This window comes from Opisthocomus hoazin, chromosome 1 (genome assembly GCF_030867145.1).
Source record: "Opisthocomus hoazin isolate bOpiHoa1 chromosome 1, bOpiHoa1.hap1, whole genome shotgun sequence".
NCBI classification, from domain to species: Eukaryota; Metazoa; Chordata; class Aves; order Opisthocomiformes; family Opisthocomidae; genus Opisthocomus; species Opisthocomus hoazin.
This window is the reverse complement of record NC_134414.1, coordinates 156,110,716-156,132,021: the sequence shown is the minus strand read 5'-3', so window position 1 is coordinate 156,132,021 and position 21,306 is coordinate 156,110,716. Positions and strand designations below refer to the sequence as shown.

At 48.4% G+C, this 21,306-nt stretch overlaps 1 protein-coding gene across 17 annotated transcripts in view; it reads left to right on the top strand.

The window, feature by feature from the left end:
• The first annotated feature begins 15,716 nt into the window (after positions 1–15,716).
• Positions 15,717–21,306, top strand: part of PRR5 (proline rich 5) — an 88,352-nt gene continuing 82,762 nt past the window's right edge. For 13 of the 17 annotated variants that reach the window (XM_075443042.1, XM_075443026.1, XM_075443009.1 and 10 more), the window contains exon 1: positions 15,717–15,850. The gene's annotated coding sequence lies outside the window, so the exon portion shown is untranslated. Of the gene's footprint in view, positions 15,851–15,981; positions 16,147–16,207; positions 16,348–21,306 lie in introns of those variants that run through there. The other 4 variants (XM_075443017.1, XM_075442974.1, XM_075443033.1 and 1 more) reach the window with 3 other exon arrangements.

Here is a 21,306-nt window from a genome sequence, read left to right as displayed (position 1 = left end):
GGGTGGAGTTTGTAAAGAAAATATATTAAGATTGTGATGATGTTGATAGTAGCGTTTACGATGTATTTGTACATACAAATGTACAATGTACATACAAATGACGCACTGAGGGGTGCCCCGGGGGTGGGGGTGGTCCACGCCAGGGCAGGGATGCCCCCAGGGTGACTGTGGATGGCCTGTGCTGGAGCAGAGGAGGAGGAGTAAAGAAGTCAAGCGTAGCAGGAAGAACTGGGATGGACTGAGAGTGACCCACTGCAAAAACCGGGGAAGCTGGGACAAGGGAAAAGGAAAGTGTTTGGTTTACGTTGAGCCTAGGGCAGGGAGAAGAAAAATTCTTAGGTCTTTGCACTCCTTTTTCCTTCAAATTACCTGATTTCGTGATCAGAATTTTGTGTTAAATGGCAACAAATGTAATGAAATACAGATGGCCTGAGTCGAGACTTTTGCCTGTGACCTTCCATGAGGACCAGGAATACTCCAGTGAAATGGAAGAACAAAGGGTCACGAGAAAAGCTTTGAGTAGCAGGCCCTAGCTATCCAGAGGACATGGGTCCGAACTGAGGAACGCATGAGAGAGCAAGCAAGTTGAGGAAAGGATGTTTGCTAGGCTGCTTGCTTTTCCTAGAGCGTGTGTTTCTTGTATTCCTTGGCTAAAGAGTCAAGAAAGGCAGTCTCGTGACATTCATGTGACGCTTCCGCGTACGTGCCCTTGTGACTCTGTGTATATGTTTGTTTACACCTGTAACACAGTAAAGAAGTTAATCGTAAGTCAAACAAATTGTGTGTTTGGGGTTGGAGTGCGTTTAGGTCACCGCAGAGCAGGGACTCAGGAGGTGATGTCAGCGCAGTGGTTCCCTAACTGGTCACCATTTCAGTGGTGTCACACCTCGAAAAAGATAGGTGTCTTTTGTCTGGCTCTAAATGTTTTTAACTTCCAGACGATGCATCTTATAGTACTGTTTGCTACTAGCTTAATTATTCATCTAATATCACAAGTCTTTTCTGTATGGAACTTCTGCATGGAGATCATTACCCCGTCTCCTCACATATTTGTCTTGCGTGATGAAATGCAGGCAGGTTTTCCAGTTCTGAAGTCATCTATCTTATCCTCATACCTTCTTTTCTGACTTTATTTTTAAATATGGACACCAGCAGATAATCTGCTGCCTTGCAACTGGGAAAGGGAAAAGTGAAGAGAGAATGATCTTTGAACTTTTTCATTTTTGCCATTGGATTTGTCTTTTCCTCTCACACAGGAGTCTGGGTATTTGGATAATACTAAACTAGAAATATCCTTGTTTCTTAGATTTAGTTGTGTCTGTGTGATATAATGCAGATATGTTTCTCTAAGGACATTTTTAGAAGCGGGTAGGTTCTTCCTCCAAGAGCTAGGAGATGTCTGTGTCTATATAGTGTCTTAAAAGATCCTGGTCCTTCACAGAACTTTGGTTGAGTATTTTTGGGAGGGGTGAATCAAATCAGCTGCTTCTGGCATGAAACCTCAGTGCTTTGAATCATCCCTTCTCCCCCAGCAGGAAATGCAGCCTCTCTTATTCACTGGCCACATAGGCAGCATGAGCATAACTCTGAATATGAAGCGAGCTTAAGGTAAATGCCTGAAGAAGCTGGTGTGAATTTTCCCTTCTGGAGATATCTGCCTGGTATGGTGCAGCGTTGGGTAAAGATATTCTTCTTTCCGTGCGGAGTCCCACTGTATTTACAGACTGTTTGAAGCATCATGTGCTCAGCTTCGGTTGTTAAAATGTGTAGATACTTCACTGCAGCCTGGGCTGAAGCAAGATTGGTATTTTTGATATGTGCATAATGATGCAGCTAGGCTGCGTTCTTCTGAATTCTTCTACATTTGCACATTTCTGTTTGTCAGTGACCTACAGCAGAAACACTGAAGTGACTGCAGAGCGTGACGATACTACAGAAATATGTCAGAAGATACATTTCTGTCACAAAGCTTCAACACGTTACGTGGTGTGTATTTGGGGGAAAAAGGTATTATGATTTAAGGCCTATCCCATGTAAGTTAAATTGCAAGGGGAAAGAAGAAAGGAACTGAGACTGCAGAATTAAAATTGGCTTTTCTGCATCTCTTCTGAGCTGGAACGCGTCTCAGCAGTGCGATACCTGGAGCACAGAATTGCTGTGCTCTTGCTTGTGGAAGCAGAGGAGCCGCATCCAAAACAGCTCTCACGAATGTCACAAAAGTCACATTTACTGTTCTGGTGTGTTGTCATGAGTGTGTCTGAGATGCAAGAATGAGATCTGATCTCTCCACTTTCTCTGCGGAGTCACTGCAGTGGGAGTAGGATCAGGCTTTTGTCAGATATTTGTTCTACGCTCTGTCTATCTGTCTGCACCTCCCTCTCACGCTCTCTTTAATCTTTCTGAGCAATTTTCTCTCTTCCTGTAGGGTGATTGAAACGATCCTTTGAAGCAACCGGCTTTGACATTTGGGGGAGAAAAAAAAAATCAGAAATGAAAGAACGCTCTAATTAAGCAAAACATCAGTTAAAGTTCAAACAAAAATATAAGATTCTGAGCAGTTCTTTCATGTACCCTTGAAAAGTGCACTGTGTTAGCAGAGGGGCTCGTTAAAGGGTGCTTAAAGAAAGTCCAGATGACCGAGTGGAGACACCCAGGACTGGTATCCAAGACTGTATGTAGGAAAACTAAATAGTGACCATGCTTCACATAACACGTGTTGTGACCTACCGCCCAAGCAGGTCCGGAAAAGAGAAAACGTTTGTTGACACTGGGGCTATGAAACCCTGTTCCAGAGGCGCAGAGAGGCTCAGAAGGGGGTGGGTGTGTTACCCATCCACCGCTGGTTTCCCTGAGAACCGAGCCCTCTGGGTACCGGCACTCGCACATGTGTGTGCTTAATTGTACCTGTGTGATGTATCGAATGTGTGGTATGATTGAGAAAAAGATCTTTTCAAGGCCATGGTCTTTTGCTCTTCTGTAGAGCTGTCCTGACTGTAGGTGTGTGGTAGGTTGAGGAAGCTCTGCCAGTAGAAGCTTCACCTTGTATCCCCCTGTCTATGGCCACCTGGTGCAAAAAGCTGACACTGGAAGTTGTGAGGGCTGAGGCCGGCGCTTCTGCACACCAGATGCCCACACCTCGCTGTTCCAGCTGCAATGCCACTGTTGGTAAGGCAGCAATTACGTTTGTTCTGAAAATGGCACACGTGATACGATGAGGAGATGCTCGGAGTTTAGCTTCGGAGAGGCTCTCTGCGAGGTGGGGCTGGGGAGGAGGCCAGGGGCCAGCGGGTTCAGCCTCACGGTGCCGCAGCCAGCCAATTCGCAAAATCCACTTCATAACAGTATTGAGACACAGCTTAAAAATGAATAATTGTGGCGTGCCCACACACTGCCCTTTGAAAAGCTGCTTAAGTGGAATGATATAAATCGCTCACATTGTTTTACGCACTTTCCTTTTCTTTTTTGCTGATCAAGGAATAGTTTTCTGCAGTGAGGTTGCACGCTGCTGAATTTCTCTTCCCCAGCTTTCTCAACTCGTTTAGCGTTGTTGGATGAAAATGCTAGAGGAGCAAGATAGGTGGGATTCACGAAAGCCCCTCATTTCGGCTTCCCCGAGTTTCAGCTGTGCCCGAGTCCTGGTGTGGATGGTTTTCATTTAGTTATAGTGTTTTTTGCTTCAGGCCTGCAGACAGTTCCGTGCACCCATATAAGTACTACTACGAGCCCTCTTCATGGAAAGCTGCACCCCTACAGGGGGCAAAATGGATGAAACGGGCGCAGGGGCAGGAGGAACATCGCAGCACTTTGGCAGGACCAGGAGTTAGTTGCCTACTTTAATGATGTGCTAGCACAGGAGAAATAAATTTTGAGAACCTATTGCACATGGGGGTGGTCCTCTTCCCTGCATGCACAGCCTTCATCTTGCAGGGGCCAGTTGGTCTATGGTGTCCTGGGGTGCATTAAGAAGAGTGTGGCCAGCAGGGCGAGGGAGGTTCTCCTCCCCCTCTGCTCTGCCCTGGTGAGGCCCCATCTGGAGTCCTGTGTCCAGTTCTGGGCTCCCCAGCTCAAGAAAGATGAGGAGCTACTGGAGAGAGTCCAGCAGAGGGCTACAAGGATGAGGAGGGGACTGGAGCATCTCTCCTACAAGGAGAGGCTGAGGGAGCTGGGCTTGTTCAGCCTGGAGAAGAGAAGGCTGAGAGGGGACCTTATAAATGCTTATAAATATCTGCAGGGTGGGGGTCAGGAGGATGGGGCCAGACTCTTTCCAGTGGTGCCCAGCGACAGGACAAGGGGCAACGGGCACAAACTGAAGCCTGGGAAGCTCCAGCTGAACCCGAGGAAGAACTTCTTCCCTCTGAGGGTGCCGGAGCCCTGGCCCAGGCTGCCCAGGGAGGCTGTGGAGTCTCCTTCTCTGGAGATATTCCAGCCCCGCCTGGCCGCGGTGCTGTGCCCCCTGCTCTGGGTGACCCTGCTTGGGCAGGGGGTTGGGCTGGGTGACCCACAGAGGTCTCTGCCAACCCCGACCATTTTGTGATTTGTCACCAAACACTGTCCTAGGGGACAGGGCACCTTTAGCCTGGCTGCTGCAGGTGGTTCTCCCCGGAATTTGCTGACCTTGCCTGGCTTTACAGCATGTGCCTAATGCTCTCTCCCCATGGGCTGCAGAAGGAGCCTACTCAACTCGCTTCGAAAGACACGGAGGCGTTAGGGGGGCAGTTCATGCATGCTGGCAGATTCTTGTGTCTTGTTGCTCTTTGAAGGGTAGCTTGTGGAAGTCTCACTGCTGGGGTTGAGCGAGAACCTCTTCCCTTGGGCAAAAAGAACAGTTTATGAACAGGGTTTACTGATGGACAGGAGTGCTTTTCTGGTGACAAAAGACTGGAGAATTCCTGACCACTCTGGTCAGTCTCAGTTTCAACATGATGCAACAGGGTGTATGCGTATGTGGAGCAGCTTCTACCTGCTTTGCAGGTATCATGATGGTGGTCCAGAGACCTTCATAGTGTAGTGAAGAGTTGGGAAAGATGTGGCTGCCTCAGTGGGAATGATTTCCTCATGCACAACTACAGCATAGGTTAAAGAACAGAAAGTGCTTTTTGGAAAGAATGGGCTCTGAACTACTAAAATCCTGAACTGCTGGAAGAAGAAGGAAAAGCCTGTTCCTTACTCCTTCAGCCGTCAGGCTTTTGCTGGCAATTATTTTGGCATGCAGAACACACACACACTATGATTGACCACACATTTATGCAACCTTCTGAAAACATGAGGATTGTACCGGTGTTTGATTCTGCAGCCTTCTCTGATGCCCCACATGACAGAAAACAAGATCTAATACAGCAAGTCTTGTGTTCCTGTGCTTTTAAATACATGTATTTTAGTTTTACATCTTATTATATTTATATCTCTCCCAGAACACTTACTGGCAGCAGATATGGCACGGCACTACCATTTTAAAGGTGATTCCTTTGATGGCTTCAGTCAGATCTGACGAGAAATCTGTTCCAAACAGATATTTGTTGGGGCTTCTTGGCTAAAGCATCTTCCCAGTCTTTTGACGAATTCAGTGTCTCAACACTGTGAATCTCACACCCACCACCCCAAAATACTGCCAGGGCAAGTGGCTTTCTTTAGAAATGTACTTGTTCCGAGTTTTGCGTGCTGCAGGTTCCTCTTCAGATTTACTGACGTCTAGCTGGTGGGAGGATCTGATGGTGCCTTCTCTTTTTATCTTGGTCTGCAGCGTATCGGTTGTTCCTGCCCCGCAGACTTGATGGCTGATCCCCCCCTGCACGCACCCCTCGAGCCTGCCTGTGTGCATTGACGAGGCTGGAAGGCGAGTGTCTCCGTGTCCGTCCTGGGAGCAGGACCTGGCGCCGGGGCGCCCGCGTCACTGCCACAAGCAAAGGCTGGGAAGTGAGGTCACGCCACCGGATTGCCTAGCACGGTTCGGAGGAGAACAAATATTAATTGCCTTCTGCTGACTAACAGTGACGGTTATCCGTGACAGACAGTGTCTGTTTTGCTTGTTCTTGCTTCGTAGATGATCTCTCTGTAAGAAGAGCGCACTGGGTGGAAAGGTGTCTGGCAGGAGAAGGCATGCCCCCTCCCTTAGGGAGCAACTGAATCTGCCCAGGGGAGGGAGACGTCCAGGTTATGGGGTGGATCAGAGGCAGCAGCAGCAAGGCTTCAGCAAGGCAGCAATCTGCAGCACGGCGAGGCAGCGAGAGGCTGCTGACAGAAGCAGGGAGCACGCTTTGAGCTCTGTGCTGATGTCAGAGAAAGCTGCTTAGAGAGCTGAGGGGACTCTGCAGATAGTTGCAAACCCCCAGATAACTCCCAAATGCAGCTTGAGAGTGATGCCTGCCTTTCTAAGGTACAATGGGCAGGGGAGACTGGTTTGTAACTTCTAAACTACTCCTCTGTTCTACCTACTGTCTTACCTAGTCCCCTGGCATCTTCTGATCTAAAAAGTCAGCAAGTCAGGTTTTTGGTCTAATAAAGACAGGCTTTCTTCTAAATTTGAATGCCTTCTAGGTTGTCTTTGAGGAGCTCACTGTGAAAGAAAGGGTCTTGACAGATTCGTATCAAAGCTTGGGCTGGTCTGGGATCCCATCACGCCATCTGGTAGCTTTCACAAAATGAGTTAGCAGTCTGACCCAATTTGAATTGAATCATCATAGTAGCAAATGACACTTTGTTCTCATGCTGCCAGACTTAACAGAAAATTCTGAGACTGAGGCATCAGATCACCATGAAGATAAGGTGCTTTTCCATCCTCTGTGCCTAGTCTCTGCAGATCTGAGGTGCATGGTTGGGCTGCCTCTGCCTGTGTGGAGGGACTTCATCTTTGCAGAGCAGTGGACACTTCAATTCTCTCCTTGGTCGGGATATTGTACATCTCTAACACTGAGAAACTGCCTCCCCAGGATGTATCTTCAGGTTCTGCACGGTTTTGGTGTAGGTTACGCTTTGGTGTGCCCTAGGAAGCAGAGGGCACTGGCTGGTGCCCAGACTAGTGGTCAGATGAACTGTGTGGTGGAAGGCAGAACGCTCCCTTGTGTGGCTCTTTGCTCTGCCTGTCTCTGTTCAGCTGGCACCCCTTGGGGCACGAACTGTCTTGCACTGTGTGGCTGTACGATGCACAGTGACGATCCCGCTCTGGGTTGAAGATGCTCTGAAGAGGAACAAGGAGCATTTCTTTTCTCTGGCCTTGGCCGATCGGGTGTGCTGCCCCAGGTGGGCCAGGCAGATGCATTATCCATATTTCCTCTCTCAGATGCTTGCCCGTGAATCAAACCCTGTGAGGCAGGAGCGCACGTTGAACGTCTCCAGAGGTTGGCTCAGTAGCTCTGTTCTCCCTTCCCTTCTCCACAGCTCTGTATGAGCTGAACCTGCGCCGAGCCCAGGCAGAAGCACATCCTCCCCTGCTTCTTTGCATCAGCAGAGCTACAAGATTTGCCACTGGTGCTCCAGACCCTCCATCCCGCTCTCTGGGTTTAGACTTATCACCAGCCTTCAGCTTCGGCAAAGGCAGAGGCAAATGTCGGGGAGAAGGAGGAAGCTCTTTTCTGGCCAGTGTTTACAAACATGCTGGTGTATTTTAAGTCTGTATTGTCCATGTGAGAAAGAAGCACAGTAGAAGGAAAATATGTACCTCCCACGGAAAAAAATACAGCATCATCAGTGAAAAATGTTTTACGATATCACTCTGAAACTCTTCAGTGGGTCTGTAGCTGGTCTAACCAGTCTTTTACATCATGGAGTCCTCCTCTACGTATTATTCATTAAACAAAGGTATTTATTAGAGCAGAAACTGCAGCAGCAGGTGGCATAGATAACATCTCTAGTGCAGGGGGAGAAAAAGCTCCAGCTGCTCTTTGGAGCGCACCTTGCTCTTGCGTGAATGGCAGGTCACGTTCCTTCCGCGGCACGGACAACGCGTTCCCGAGGGCTTCCACTGTCAGAGCAGTTAGGAGCCAGCAAACACCCGAATGCTGCTTCCTCGCTCCTCCCTGCTCTTGCTCTCAGTGTGCTCTTCTAGCTTGTCTTCCACAGAGTGGGCTTCCAGCTGCTGCTGAGGGGCAGCCTTTTAAAGCAGTGCCTTTCACTCTTTTTTTCTTTTTTTCCTTTTTTTGTTGGTGGGCTCCTGAGTGTCTGTGATTTCAAGAAGAAATCTTGTATCAACAAGAAAAATTCCTTTATGACTGTACATTGCTCAATGATCACGGATATTTCTTGGTAGTTCTCTCTTCCACGGAGCTGTTCTTTGGAAATGTCTTGATGTTTTGACCAGGGAGCTGAGCTGCTCGTGGTGGAAGATGTCCTTTAAGCAGGAACGCGTCACAGCTATGGAGGTAGCTGTCTAGATGGATGTGCCACTTGACCTTTTGAAAACAGAATAGCTGCAGACTTTTTGGATCTTGAGCAAGTAGGAAATTACCTCCTGACATTCTGTTTTCTACAACTCCCAATGTCTCCAGACATTCCCAACAAAAGTTAATACTCAAAAATATCTGGAATTTTCTCAGCCTACCTCTCTTGCTCCTCTCTCCCAAAGTGAGCTGTAGAAAGGTGTCTGTGATGATACCCCATTGGCTTATGTAGCCAGGAGAGGCCGGCAATTTAAACTCCAGAAACTCCTAACCCACCAATACACAAGATTTGAGTTGATTTGTATTTGCTGCTGGAGGTCAGCTATGGGTGCTGCTGCAAACAAGCGTTAGACAAAGTATGAATGAAACGTGGCAGATCTGAGCAGTCCCGTGCAGCCAGTCCTCATGCGAGCAGCGTGTCTGGATGCATCAAAAGAGATCAAGCATTTTTCACTCGGAAACAGCGGTGGCTGGGCAAAGGCAAATAGAATGTGCTGCCGGAATCTGACAGAAGTTTCGGATCTTTTTATGGTAGTGGTAACATTTTTGAAAGAACTGTTGTAACAGTGGGTAAAAGGGAGCAAATACGTATGAATTATAATTTTATTACTTTTAGTCTAGTATCAGATTCATAATGCTATTTGCTAAAGTCATTTTGGTATATGGATTTTAAAGAAGATATTATTACTCCCTACAGCATTACTAGTGTGTTGCTGTTAATATTTAAAATCTGTTACATGGGACTACTGTGAGTTTGATCTTCAGGGTATTAAAAACAATACTTAAAAAAGAAAACAGACTCTCTTAAGAGCCTCAGCAGTGTGATAAATTGCTTTAAAAAAAAAAGAACACACCAGAAAATATAAAGTGAAAAATATTAAAATGAAAATATTTTTGTAAGAACTTGAAATCAGTGTTAACTGTACATGTGGGGTCTTAACCAAACATTTTTGCTTAACGTATCTGTGTCATTTTGTGCTTGCGTCTGGGTGTTTCATTGTCCTGAGAAATTTAATCATAAATACATACCATGTCTTCTTTGACACAAGACCCTTAGCACTTAAATTTTTAAGGATATTATGAGGTACAGGAATCACTTTCACAGTCAGGGAGATGCAGCCAGCACTGGCGTGGAGTGTGGCAACCGCTCAGCAGCAAGGAGAACGCGCTACGTGGCACCAGGGTCGTGGAAGGAATTGTTGAGTTGGATCCAGTGGTGAAATAAACAATGGTCCCAATCTATTCATCACTTAAAATCCTAGAAAGGATGGCCAGAGAACTCCTACAAACCAGTTCCTTTGACCAGAGCGAGTTACTGGTTCCGAAGGGCAGGAGCATGGCATCAAGCAACCACCCGCGTCAGTCCCTGCAGTACTGGCAGCAGCGCAGTGCAGAAACCGTGTGTGCTTCCTGCAACACTTTTCAGCATCCGAAATGTTACCTTTTCTTTTTTCTTGTTAGAGCTGCTCTGCTTTGAGGAAGTCACCAGATTCTCCGCATGCCCAGGAGAGTCCCAGCACCTGCGGAGCAGCGAGGCAGGGGCCATCGAGACCTGTGTGAAGCACGAGGAAGGCTGGAGAAACGGCAGGATGGAGGGGACAGCAGCGTCCGCAGCCCTGGTACACAGCAAGGGAGGGTGAGGCTCTCCGCAGCCCTCGCTGCTAGGGGTGGGCATGGGGTGAGGGGGCAGCAATAGCTGCTTTGATAGGCTGCTTTGGCTGGTGGATCTCATGTGCTGGGGATGGAGGTGCTCCAGCCATCCATGTCATCGCTACGCTGTTCCCTGATGTCCAGCAGCAAGGTCACCGGGTAAGAGCCTGTTTCTTTGGCCAGTTCACACCAAATGAAATAGTTCCAATGACAAGACAGGTCCTCCCTCGAGCAGCCAAAGTCACAGATGTAGTTTCGCTGCTACAGGAGCTGTGGGAGACCCGCCTGCAAATTCAACATTGGGATCAAAGCAGGAACTTGTGTCCCTGGCATCCTGGACAAGCAGTCCTTAGGTCCATCGCATATTGTCAGGGCAGCCTCACCGATCTGAATCAAAAGTTTCAAGTCTGGATTTGAGCCTCTCTTCCTAATGAAAGCTTCATTTAAAAAGTACCCAATCCTGGTTTGTTTACAAGATGAGATAAAAACAGGATGAAGGATTGTGTCTGTCTCTCTCCTCTGTGGTTCGTTGCCATCTTGTCTCTGGGATGGTGGGTTCGGGACGGTGGGCTCCTGACAGACTTCACCAGGGTGTGGTTAAGCAACAGTAAGTGCAGAAAGAGCAGAGATCCCCGCAGGCATCTCTGCAGAGTACTGCGGTACTGCTGCTGGTGATTGTGCTGAGGGCGGCCACTGCACTGAATTGCATCATCAGAGATCCTGGGTTTTGAAACATCAGCTGAACTGCAGTTCCTTTTCCTTTTCTGCTGACTGTCAAGTTGAAACCTCTGGTTTATTGCATATATCCTCCAATACTAGCCAAAAAAAAATTTGAAAACCAAAAATGATGTTCTGGTGTTCAAACCCGTTTGTGTTTGCTGGATGCTTGGTGGCAGCCATCTACTGCTGTACGTACTGTAACTCACCAGAACACTTGGAGATAGATACCTTGAGGTTGGGAAATTCCTGGACCACTGAGAAGCAATGTGAGATGGGATCTAGGATGTCTAAGACATGTATCAGTGCTGATCTGCTACGTGCCCTTCAGCAGCTCATACCTGCTTTTGTATCTCTCTTGGTCTAAGTACTCTTACAGGTATTTTACCTATATCGCAGCTATTTTGTCTCTGCTGGATGCTTTGAGAGAGCTAATTAATTAATGTCAGTGAAACATTTGGTATTCTTGGATAGAAGACTTTATAGAAAATCAGGTTATTATCCCTCATGTCAGTCAGAATCCACTCCATTCCTAAATACTTGCTTTACTTAAGGCTGATAGCAAAAACCAAGGAGCTCATAAAAAAGGTAAGATACAGTTGCCTGAGGGCATCCTTAATCAGAGAAGATCTTTCCTTTTCAGATGAAAAAGACATCTACAGTGAGCAATTTCACTAGCCAAGAAACAATAAAGAAAAGGCTTCCCATGCTAGGTTAAAGAGGTGGTAATTACTTTGCAGCTGGAGAAGGGGTGTGGGAAGAAGGCAGAGACAAGCATCCCACTTCTGAGCCACTTGAACTATGAAGGAAGCCAAAGTCCTGTGGCTCTACTAAGAGTCAGAAATTAGAGGTCTTTACCCCAGCTGTCCCAGTTATTTAATCATTGACTTGCGCCTTGGCTGCCTAGGTAGGTTTCCTTTTCCACTGTCTGCAGCTGTACCTTTGCACTGCAAGCCCTGTTTAAAATTTTGTGATTTTTTTGTGGTTCATCTTCAGTTCCCCTGAGCTTTCTATCCTCACCTCCTCCGACAACAGTTGCTTGTATGATTTGAGGAGATGCAGCAGTAGGGAGATGTAAAACAAGCGCACACACAAAACCCGTAACTGTGTGCGATAAAGTAAATCTGGCCTCGTATGAATTTTAACCAGCTGGTGAAAACGGAGCTTTCTCTGTGCTCTCACTTTGTTTTTTAGAAAAATGACTGGTTGGCGAGGTATCGTTCTTGCAGATGGAGGGAAATGTCTGTCTGCAGTACTATCTGTGGAATGAGGTTGCCTGGAGTGGGCATGCTGCAGCTGAACTGAGGACGCGCTCTGGCAGTCACACTCTTCAACACTGTGCGCTGGCAGTTTTCCACGGCCTTTAGCCAGTATCAGGACATCAACCTTTTTCCATTAACTCATCCTTTCTGCAGCTCTGTGGTTTCCTGTGCTTGTTCTAGTGCAAATTTCCTTCCATCCACCAGTTTGTTGTGCAGCTTTTACTTCAGGAGGCAAGAGGTTTGCCCTTGTTTTGGTAACCGTGAACTGCTGAGGGCACAAAAAAAAGTGCTAACGCCCAACACCCTACACTTCCCAAAGCCCTACATATTCTTTCTGCTGCAGTAGCTGAGACATCTGATAACCGTGCCACCTCAGCATACTAGGCACTGGGAAATGTTTGCTTATAATTAACTTTATAAATCTGCTGTCTCTGGCAGCCTGAGAAGATGAGCACCAGCGTCTCCAACGACGCGTGGATGGCCGCCTTGCTTGCAGAGCTGTCTCGGAGCTTGGCAGCCTGGCTCAGCGTGGCTTCTGCAGGCTGCTCTCGCTGCTCAGCCTTTGCTGCTGCTGCCCTGGCAATGAACACTGCTGGTGGGGGTGGCCCTGCTCTTTGCAAATATTCCAGTTGATTTTTGCCATCTAATCGAGTCCCCTCAGGGACATCACCTGTGGGAAGGAAAGGGCACTCATAAACCCAGTGATCTAACTTAAATGCTGCTGCTGGCTCTGCCCACGTCTTGGTCTGTTTGTGAGCGATGCTGCTGCTCCCTTTGGCCGCCTGGTGCAGGAAAACGCAGCGAGATGGGAGTTAAGCGAGGTCCTGTCAGTAGGGTAGCACCCAAGACCTGGGCCCTCCCGCAAGCCATAATCCCCTTGCTCAGCACAGCCCCTCTGCTCGGCAAGCTCCCTCAGGTAGAGAAACCTCCTCCTCCTCCTCCTCCAGCCGTGCAACCTTCTGCCTCCCTCGGCAGCTGACCAGGAGGGCACGTGTGTGTGCAAGGCAGCAGTCTGGGCGGGTGCAGGGTGCCCTGCCCGCTCTCGAGCGCAGCCATCTCTGCGAGCTGGTGGGAAGCAGTGAGGGGATTCTCCTGCGTCCCCACCCCAGCCGGCTGCCTCCAGGCACCTCCTGTGTTCCTGGAATCACATTTTGGGACAGGAATCTAAGAGTGGCTTTGGGAAGGGAGGACCTGAAACACAGAGAAGGGGGCCAAGCCGCCTGTTGATTTCTAATTCTATACAGGTGCTCAGTAGGGATTGCTTTCTCTCTGCCCGTGTCCTTTAACACTTGGAAAAAATCAGCAATTAGTTCCTATATGCAGATAGCCCTCTACCAGACTGTTGTGCTGCCCTGGGCACCTGGGCTGACTCTCCAGTTAGAACACTCCTGGTCTGCTGCTTGATGACATTTTCTGGGCATTGAACGGATGGGGAGCGATAAAATCAGTTGACGCTGTCTCTGAACTGTGGCTGTCTCCGTGTTCGAACTGTTACCAGCGTAGCCGTGCCGTACCCATCTCTGCCCATCATCTCTTGTGCTTCTGCTAATAAAGAGGGTAAGTATACAGATTAAACCCGAGTAGGAAGATGTTGATGGTGAGAGCAACTGGACACGTTTGGCTGCGAACAAAGGGTCTGAGCGCTTTCCAGCTGATGTCACTCAGTCAACTGATGTTACTGATCAATGTGAATCCTTCGGTGTTTTTTCCTGTTACAAAAACCAAGCGGGACTAAGCGTTACTCGCTCCAAGTTGCCATATCGGGGTGGTATTTCACCTAGCTGGGAGTGGTCACAAATGAACACTGCAAAAGAAGGCTCCGATCCTGCAAGAGGTTCCTGACGGAAGCGGCTTCTGTGCCCGTGCTAGTGTTGGTGGAAGTCAGCTGGGCTGCGGAGAGGTGGCTCATTTGGCTGTAGCTACGAGCCTCTGTCCTAGTCATCATTAAAATCAATTTTAAGTACTAATTCTCTAATTTTATGCTTGCTAGGGAGTATGTAGTTTTTGAAACAAAGCTTTTGGGTAACTTCCAGAGAGAATGTAACCTGTTGATTTTTGCTTTGCTAAATAAATAAATTAATGTATTTGAGGCTTCTGATGACAAATTCAGATACCGGTTCCTACCAAAAAAGAATTGTTTAATAGTCATTCTGTAACACTTATGGATCAAAGACCCAGCTCAGGTTCCTTTGCATGTTGATTAATTGTGGTTTAATCACTCCGTTTAGATTTTCTAAAATGGAGACAACTTCAAAGAAAACAGGCAGTGATGAAGATGTTTCTTCCAGGGGCTTTCATTTGTCCCAGAGACCTACTGTTTAAAAAAAAATGCCAGATCTGGCGAAGAAACTGCTCCCTGATCCTCGGATTCACTCTGCTTTGCGTTGAGGGAGAAGGGCTGTAGGGGACATTCCTTTCATTCCTGCACCGAAGGCTGAGAAGGGAAAAGCTGTCTCCTCCAGATTTCTGTGGTCAGTGAAGCTGATGAGAAATCATGGCTTTCTTCTACGGAGGACGATAGTTTTGTAGGTTACATGACTCTTGGACTACTTCGTCATGAACTTGATTGTGTCACTGTTTAATCGCAAAGGATGCCGTCAGTTCTGCAGGGGTAGATACCAATGACAGCTCATGCACTGCTGCTGTTGTCTTTGCACTCAGAAAATAACCAACAGTGTACTTCATTAATTGCTTTTAAAGCGTAACAGTTTGCCCTGAACGCTGCAGAGGAAGACTCCTCTGTATGATCCTTACTTCTCCCCTATCAGACTCCTTCGCCTAGCATGGCTATTCAAAGTAATTGCAGTCCGAACGCGTACTGGGTCAAATCAGCGTCGTAAGTCACCGACGTTCAGCTTCCACCGAAATGGGCAGAAGGAGAAGCAGGAGCAGCCCCTTCCGAGGTCAGAAGACCAGGTGCTTTGAAGCCAACCGTTCTGTGGCACAGTGTTGTGGCGTGAACACCCGGGAGCAGCCGTCACTGGAGTCTGCTGCTTGGCACTGCCATTCCTGCAGGCAGGGCAGCCGAAGCAGGTGGGGAACCGGGGCTGGACGCCCGCCAGTTACCCCAAAGGAGCTGTGATTTGACGTGGCTGAAACTCGTGGTGGAATGGATTTGTATAAATCTTCCTTTGGTTTGAATCCCTGCAGGGTGCACTTTAAATCCCCTGACTCAGAGCAGAACTACCGACTACGGACCGGGCGAAACCGCGAGCTTTGATTGATGTGCAGCCACAAAGCAAACTTCAGCCTGCCGGCGTTAACGCCGTCCCTGCGCGGGACTTGGCGCCCCGGGCCCGGACCTCCGCACACGCCGGTGCTTGTGGGCACTGGGACCTCTGCACACGGCCCTCCCGGTGGGCACTGGCACCTCTGCACACGGTGGTCCTTAGGGGCACTGGGACCTCTGCACACGCCCCTCCCTGTGGGCACTGGGACCTCTGCACACGCCCCTCCCGGTGGGCACTGGCACCTCTGCACACGCCCCTCCCGGTGGGCAATGGGACCTCTGCACACGCCCCTCCCGGTGGGCACTGGCACCTCTGCACACGGTGGTCCTTACGGGCACTGGCACCTCTGAACACGCCGCTCCCTGTGGGCACTGGGACCTCTGCGGCTTTGTGGAGTGGCGGGGCGGGTTCGAGGTTTTGTGTCTCCGCCAGCTCCCCGCGGCCCCGCCCGCCCGGCTGTCCCGCCCCGCCCCGCCCCGCCGCGCGGCTCCAGCGGCCGCGCATTGTGCATCGCGGCGCTGCCTCAGGCGGCGGTCCCGCCACCGGTGCTCAGCCCCGCTCCGGGCCTCCGGCTCCTTCCCCTCCGGCTCCTTCCCCTCCTGCGGCCGGTTCGCGCGCGGTGAGTGGGGGGCGGCGGCGGGGCCGCGCGGTCTGGGGGAGCCGCCGGGTCTGCGCCCAGCATGGGGCTCACCCCGGAGAGGCCGAGCGGGCCCCTGGGCCGGGGGGGCCGGCGGGTTAGCGGTGAGGCGCAGCCCCCCGGGGCCGGGCCGCGGGTCTGGGGTCTGCGCCCACGCTGAGCCCCCTCCTCCGCGGGCCGAGGCCGCTGGCCCGGGCCGCCGGCGTGGGCTCCAGGTGCGGTGCCTGTGCCTTCGGCGCTGTGAGCCGTACTCACGCAAGCAAGGTCTGTGGGCACGGGTAAGATTTTATTTTTTTTCCCAGAGTGATTCTGCATGTTTGTGCCCCGAGCTGTGTGATCTCTGGTGGCTCTCGCAGAGGATGGGCTTGTCCGTCCCGGTTGTTGCGCGTGTGTGCGGCCGCTGGTAATTTTGGCAGCTCCGGAGCGGTCATCGGTGAAGGTCTGGTGTCTTCGTGCTCTTCGAGAATGCGTGAAGTTGGGTATGTGCCAGTGTTTTAATATCGTACAAGCAACGAGAGAGAGACAGCCTTAGAAAAAATACCAAGGAAATTATTCACTTGTCTAGTGTTCATCATTCCCAGCCAGCGTATTTATCAGCATTTCATTTGAAATCACAGGAAACCGTTTTTGTTTTTGCCCTCATGTTGAGTAATAATGGAAAGATCGGTCTGAAACTAAATTTTGATGCTTCGTTTAAAATAAATGCTTTTCATTTCTTCTGTCTCACACCCTCCTATTTGCTTTTAGGAAAGAGAAGAGTGGTAGGTGCTGATTAGGCAGCTTTCTTACAATTTGAGTAAAATAAATAGTTCAATATAGGCTGGCTATAGAATAACGGACGCGCTTGGCATCTAGCGCATAGTTGGACGTGGAGCTGTGGTGCTGCCTAGCAAAACCGTTCTTTGTTCCTAACTTCTCCTGTAGCCAAAGAACAGCGTATCTGAAACTTAGTTCTGGGAGTCGGATGAACACTGCGTGTAACTCTGCTCTCTCTGTGGTGGTCTGTTAATACGTGGCTTACCGTGAAACATGCATTGGCAGCGATTCTGTATGTGGCATATACGCCATCGGTTGAATGACTTAATGCTTCATCTTTCTTTTTCTCATAAATAATCTAATTATGGGAAGACTCTGGAAGGAGTATGGGATTAAGACACGTTCCCAGCACATATGCAGTAAAAAAGAGACTGCAGAGCAGGCAGTGTAAGAGGAATTTCCATAAGTACTCATCACCCAAGCCAGAGCCAGATTTGGAACACTGCTAGGCTTGTGTTTAGGCTCCAGGGTAAATTTCTAGATTTTCAGTTTGTTATTGTTCTCAGACTTTTGTATCCAAAGTACTTTGGGGAACCTTGAGGGAAATGGATCTGTGTAAGCGAAGATCTGAGCCTTTCAGCACTTAAAATTCAAGCCCTGAGCACTTAAAAAAACCTGATCCTTGGGTTACAGTCATACCTCCCTCTATTTCCATTCTAGAGATGTTTCCTTTTAATTTTTATGACAGATAGAATTATAGTTGTAAAATGTAGCCACAGTAAAGAAAGCCAGTGAAATTACTTTTTTTTTTTTTAATGTGAAAGCCAGTGGGATTAATGAACAGCTCCATAAATATACATGATAAAAAGCAAGATCAGTAACAGAACTGTACATGGCACTTAATCTTTAAACAAAAATAATAGGTGATGGCTAAAAATAGTATTTCCCATCTCAACAATAGAGTTAAATATTATAATGAATATGAAGATCGGTCCAGAGCTGGAGGCTCTGACCAGCTATGCCCACTGACCTTCTGACCTACTACTTGGTTTTCCTTTAAAGTATCACTTCTGCATGTGTGTTTGATAATAAACCACAAATGCAAGCCAAAAAGCTGTTCTTCAAAAGGGAAAATCAGAGCATTTTTGCCGCACAAAAGTGGCACTGAAATATCTGGAACGTGTTTTCTGATCTCATGTAGCTCAGCGCAAACTGCTGAGCTGTGTCTGGGTTGTGCCTAGATTTACAGAAGTGGTTGGTCCCATGCGTGGTCAAGAGCATCCTCGCACCGGAAAGCAAGCGCTGAGGTCTGGTCCTGATCATTTAACAGTGTTTGAAGTGTTTCAACATCGCTGCTAGAAAAATGCCTTCATGTTAAGGTCAATGAAGAATTTACCTCTCTGGTAGCCCTGGCCACAGCTGCTCAAGGAACTGCTGAATTGCGAGAGCTGGTAATTATCTGCCTGCATCCGTGGCCTGGCACTCATTGCCACTGAGCACAAAGAAGAGAAGCAAATGGCGAGTGCTTGTCCAGAAGCATCTCCTCTCGGTGGCGTTTGCTTTCCCCCTGGTTGCTTGGGAGCAGACTGCCAGCTTTGGGGTGGTGAATTAGCTAGTGCGTATCTGGCCCGTGGAAGGTGGAAAATGCTCTATGAGGAGGATTTGAATCAAGTGCTGTTACTCCCTGCTCTTAAAGAAATTGCTTGCCTGCTCTACATCTCAAGTTGGAGTCGTGGGTGATTTAAAGCATTGTTTGAACTGCAGTTTAGGTCTGTTTAAGCAAAAAGGCCAGGGAAGGTCTTTCAATAGGAAAAACAGTAGGTAAAGATTTTCTTGTTTAAGCCTTTTTTTAGTAGCTGCAAAATCTGTGTATATGGGCGGGAGGAGGAGGGAGTCGAATGGAGCCGAGCGAGGAGCTGTGGTGTGAGGTAGAATTCTGATACTGTTCTCTCATGCCACTCTGCAAATACATTTGCATTTAAAATTTCCAGGCAAGCCAAACTGTAGGACCAGTGCAGAATGCTAAGCGAAACCTGACAGCTAACTGGGAAAACACCACATAACGATGCTGGGCGCTTGCTCGCTTGGACAGTTCAGTTGGAGATTGTTGGTAATGCTTACGGATCTGAAACAAAGACAGGTGCAGAAAAAGAATGGGAGATCAGTTTTATTCCGAGCTGGTTTTGCTTGAAGGATGTTTACTTTCTGTCGTGTTACCCCGTGACTGCTGGAAGGCTCACGGGAGCTGCAGACTCCAAGTCCCTGCTTGCCCGTCGGCTGGCCACGGTGTGCTCCTGTGTGTCGCTCAGGCTGAAATCCAGGCTGCCTGGGAGGCTGACCAGTGGAACAGGGCACGGTTGGGGGGTCTGGAAGCTGTCACTGCAGAGGTGCCCTTTACGCTGCTTGGGTGAGCAGACAAAGCAGCAGCTCTCTGGGGGAAATTTGGTGATGCGTCTGCTGTACAGGAATAAAACATATTTATGCTCAGTGGTGGTGTGGTGGAGAAGCCAGGATGATGACAGCCGAGGAAGGAACATGAAAGACATCAGTAGAACTCGGTGTGGATGCATCTGGCTCCCTGGCTTGAATAGAGGACACTTGCCCTTTGAAAGGCTGAGAGCTGATTAGGAGAGCAAAGGGACTGATTTCTGAGGAATGATTAACAATGCTTAATATAGATAGATTATCTAAGAAGCAAAGATACCAACGATTTCAGGTGTGGGTATTATTGAGAGAATCACTTAGCCTTTGCAAGAGGGTGCAACTAGACTTAAAGGGCTGCAAAAGAAAAGGTAACGGGAACATCAAGAAAAGCTTCCTGATGGAATGAAGCTAAGTAATCTTCCATGAAAAATGCTGGTAGCGTTGTTGGTTGCAGTTTTGTAAAGCTCATTGAGAGCCCTGGAAAATGTCCTGCAGGGCTGGCAGCTCCAGGTCACATCTCCCCTGGCTGAACTGTGCCTGCAGATGAGGACAGAGGTTTTAGAAACAAAGTTCGTTAGTTAGCGGTCGCAGGCCAACTGCCCTGCTTGGAGTCAACCGCTCAGCTCTTCCATGTGGCCTGCTGGAAGGGACAGAGTCGTTCACTGCTCTCTTGGGTTGGATGTCTGTAGGGAGGGAGATGGACTGGATGGATTAATAGATCTTCTGGTTGTAGCCTTTGATCCAGGAAATATGTGAACGCTCACCTTGCTGGCAGCTGACGTGCGTGCTGTTAGATTCTGTAAAACAAATGCTATAGCGTCCTGCGTGCCTTGGACAGTAGTTACCTCTTCCTCTGCTGAGTCTTGTACTAAGACACAACGCTGCCTGCTTGCCCAAATGTGAAGAGCAGCTTCAGAGGGGTGTGCATCTCTGCTGCAGTTGTGGGCAGTGCGTGAACAGATCAGAGGGGCCGAGGGCCCTGGTCCAAAGTGCGCTGCCGCAGGGGGGGAGACTGCTGGTTGGCATCAGCTCCAGCAGCTCTTCAGTCCGAGGTCTTAATGTTTGGATTTAATCCGTGTCTTTGGGATTAAGGTATTTTTTAGAACGTGGTTCCAAGAATACAGAGAGGTTGCAGTTTTGAACTTCATTAGTTTTATGGTGTTACTGTATACTAGTGATATTTTTCTGTTCCTCTCTGCAGATACAAGGTGGGTCAGTTCGTGAAAAGTCTGATTAGAGACCACCGAGTAGTATGATGAGTAGTACAGTAACGCATTGCTCCCCGGTGCTTTGGTGTCTTAACAGGTGGAGTTGCAAGTGCTCCAAGATGGTGTGTTGTAGCTGGATGGGGAGGAACGGTCTTGTTTTAATTCATAGTGGCGGCTTTAAAAATTTGAGACAATTTGGCTGTCTTCAGCATGAACAGTTTGTTGGAGGGCAGGCAGGGAAAACCTTGACAAACATTTACAGCACTGGCTTAAGGATGATTCTGCTTTAATTAAGTGTAACTTCAGTCCCCAAATTTTCTCATCTGGTGACTTGGTACCGGGTTTTTGCTTCCTGTGTTGTCCATTTGAAGTGGAAAGGCAGAAGAAAAGAAACCGTGAGATTTTGTTGTCTTGATTGCAAAAGAAATCAAAGCGGAGTGAAGCATTCTTTCAGAAAGTGCATTAACCCAGCTTGGTGTGCTCATCCAGCCCCTCTGTAAGCCAACACTGCTGGTTTTCTTTTGAACGCTGTATTAATATTTCTTTCTGTAAAGTATTCTGTCAGGGCTCTGTCCAGAAAGAATGGAGGGCTGCTTCTCTTCCTTCGATTAACTACGTCTTGATCTAGAGAAATACCAGCAAATTGGTTGAATTTGTGGTTTTGATTGGTTCCACTGAGTAAATGAATTTCACATCCAATTGTCCCTGTAAGAGGAGCACCCGCTGTTGCCTTGTTCGCTTGTAGGTGTGATTTGGGTTTACAGTGACAGTTACTTTTTAAAATACAGGCACTAGCGATGACATACAGAGTCTTGATTCACTCCAGACTGCTTCACTCGTAGGTATTTACCATGGCTTTGTGGTCATGGTTCTGCTTGTTTGTTTTGCTGTTTTTTTGTCTTTTTTGTTTGTTTGGGTTTTATTTAATTATTTTAATTTTTGCTCTGGACCAGCAGATGGTTGGGTTGGCTTGGCGTAAGAAAACCTCTGCTGCTAAATAAAGCATCGTTCCTGTTATAAATTACCCTGCACTGTATCCAATCAGCGAGG